The following is a 3,052-nucleotide window of genomic DNA, read 5'->3' on the forward strand; positions in this document are numbered from 1 at the left end:
ACGCCATCCAACAAAACCAGGTGATTAGATAATGAATCTCTGACATGTTTAGAGCCAAATACAGTGACTTCTGTTTCTGTCTGAGTTTAAAAGTAGAAAATTACCGGTCATCCGAGCCTTTATGTCTTTAAGGCGCTTGGAGTTTAACCAGCTGATTAGTTTCATCTGGTTTCATGGATTTATGCAGTGGATGCAGTTAAAAAGAAGAAATGTGAGAAGAATAATCAGACAGTTGTCGTTACTGACAGTGACCACTGGAGGGCAGTGATCGTGATGGTCTCTCTGTTGTTATTAAAGCGACATCATGTAGTTCATCATTTCACCACCAGATGGAGACGAATCTCCATCACAGATCATTTTAATGTCGAAGAAGCAGAAACCGGAAGTTATGAACAGGTGTTGGTTAATTAACCTGATTAATGTTAAGCTAGCAACGTAACTTCGGTCTCAAGTTAACGTTGTTTGTCCTAAAATGAAATAACTCGCGACTCTATGAAGAGGAAATAAAAGATATGTAGATATCGAGAGTTATGTCCAGGTACAGTCATATTTCGTGTTAAAGTTGACTTCCTGTTCGTGTTTAGCTGTTAGCTTTAAAGCTAATAGAGGAGGAGCTTGCGTTGGTTAAGTTAAAATATTATGTAGCTTTACACCTAAAGGTAAATCCTGCAGGGATCCAGACCAGGATACATTCATGTTCACACCAAATGAATGAAAAAATAATCTTTTTGTTGTCTTGTTTGTGTCTGACCAGCAGTCAGCAGCCTAAAGACACTCAGTTCATCATAGAAACCAAAGGTGGACGCGCAATGTTTTATAATTCAGGCCTGGAACAACAGAGATGTGCGTTTTTATTTAATCAACTGTTGTAATTGATGTGAAGTCAAGAACAGTGACGTGATGTGTGTTTACTGCAGGTGGAGAACATGCTGATGGATCACCACAACCAGAGCAACTCAGGACGACACCACGACAAGAACCTGGACAGATAAACTGTTGATGTCTCGTCTGTGATGTTAAAACGAGTTAAAATCACTGATAAAAAAAAAATAATAATAATAATTCACATATTTGATGAATAAAAGTCAGAAAAAGCTGCTGGACGTGTTTCTGTGTTTCTGTGGCTTTAAAGTGTTCAGGTCTTTGATAATGTTGAGATTCAAGAATCTGTCCAGTGAAGAAAAGATTTAATTCATAGATGAAATTCTAAAAATATTTCTTCTGCTCATGTGAATTTAAATCAAAGTTAAACTAAAGATCTCCAGATGAGCTCAAAGAGCTGTGGCTGTTAGAAGGTTCAGACATTTGGAGGTGGAGGGTTAGTGGCTGTAAAAACACTGAGAGACTGTGTCTTCAGTCTTCAGCTGCTTCACTGGTCCAACACTCAAAGCTTCTCCAGAGTCCAGAGGAGAGTCTGAGGTTGAGAGTCTTCAGGTTGAGGGAGTCACTGACTGAACGGCTCAGTGAGTCGGGAGTTGAATCAAGAGCTGAACGGCTCCTCAGAGGGGCGGAGTCTGTGGGAGGCGGAGCCAACTTTTTAATATCTTTTTTTAGAAAGTGGCTCAGGGAGCAAGAAGAAGGGATGGTGGTACAGAGGTTGTGAGTTCAACTCCCACAGAGACTCATTTTATTTCACAATGACAAGCATATTTATAAAACCTGGTCTCGAACCTGCAACCTCCAGATTTGGAGGCTGCTTTTTAACGCACCGCGCTACTTCTCAACTTAAAAGATAAAATTTTTAACTTCTATTTGTGGTTGAAGTGGCCAAAAGCTGAAAAAAGGCGACTACCCAGCTCCAGGCAGGAGCCAGCGGGCTCTGGGTTTTTAGTGTAGAGGTAAAGTAAAGGGTTTGATATCAGGAGGTCGGGGTTCAAGTCCCGTCCTTCATGTTTTCCTGTGATTTTCACATCCGAACCGTCAACTCCTGACTCAAATGACTGGGACGAGTCAGATGAACGACTCTTTCTCTGAAACCACTCAGGTAGTGAGGGCCGTCCTCCTCTGGGTGAGGAGTACTACCTTCAAGTCCCACTGTCTGACCTGGAGCTGAAACACACAAAACCTCCAAAAACAACTTCAACCACCAACACCTGAGAGACACTGGTCCGACACACAAACGTCCTTTTAAACCTCACCAATACTGATGTTTCACACCACAAAACCAACCAGTTTAACAACGGGACAAAATATTAGGTACAAAATAATCCACTCTTTATTGATTAAAAAACAGTTATTTCAACCATAAAAAAACAATAAATCCACATTTAATACATTGTCCTGTGCTGGAGTCACTGTGGAAGAACATTTTAAGCATTTAATATAAATATTGCAATTATATTCCCATATTCCATATTTTTATCATATTTTTTGACATTTCAATAAAACTGATCAACCTGAGATCTGCAAATGACAATAAACAATATACCGTTCTAACAAAATAACTGAGAGTCTTAGGTTATGTCTCTGCTGTCTCTGAGGAGCCTGACTGCGACTCTGAAAGTCAGAAGGTTTTCCCTCTGTGAAGCTCATGATGAACCAGCACTGAGGAAAGGTTCAGGATGAGAAGGAGACCACGTCGACAACGACTCATCTTCAATTTTCATCTGGAAACCATCTGAAAAAATTAAAAAAGTAAGAACACACTCCTGGATCACTCCGTGAAAAATAGACTGAACTCATCTAAAAGACGTGAACACACACAATCAACTATAGGATGAGGATCCAGATGAGATCAACCTCAACCTATCATCATTTTATCCTGTTGAAAAGTTAACGTACATGAATGGAAAGTCAAGTTTTCTGTTGGACGACACCTTATATTTTTCAGTTTTATATTATATTTCTGCAGCACATATAAAACAAAGCTACATCGATCTTTAAAAAACACCCATGTTTTTATCATTTGAGAAATCAGTAACAGACTGAACTGACAGGAGTTTTTTTCTACAGTAACACTTCAACAGCTTTAATACTTTTAAATGTTAGTATAAATTGTTGATGTAAATACAGAAAAACGTCTTTAAATCAACATTTATTTTGTCAGTTAATT

At 39.0% G+C, this 3,052-nt stretch overlaps 1 long non-coding RNA gene across 2 annotated transcripts; it reads left to right on the forward strand.

Annotated features, from left to right (window-relative positions):
* The first annotated feature begins 292 nt into the window (after window positions 1-292).
* On the forward strand, window positions 293-1,089 carry LOC125001063. Of its 2 annotated transcripts, none has more exons than XR_007111471.1 (3): window positions 293-538; window positions 755-843; window positions 918-1,089. It is a non-coding gene; the product is annotated as an uncharacterized LOC125001063 (long non-coding RNA). The 2 variants fall into 2 exon arrangements; XR_007111470.1 differs by having other exon boundaries at window positions 758-843.
* Window positions 1,090-3,052: the final 1,963 nt, after the last annotated feature.

This window comes from Mugil cephalus, chromosome 23 (genome assembly GCF_022458985.1).
Source record: "Mugil cephalus isolate CIBA_MC_2020 chromosome 23, CIBA_Mcephalus_1.1, whole genome shotgun sequence".
NCBI classification, from domain to species: Eukaryota; Metazoa; Chordata; class Actinopteri; order Mugiliformes; family Mugilidae; genus Mugil; species Mugil cephalus.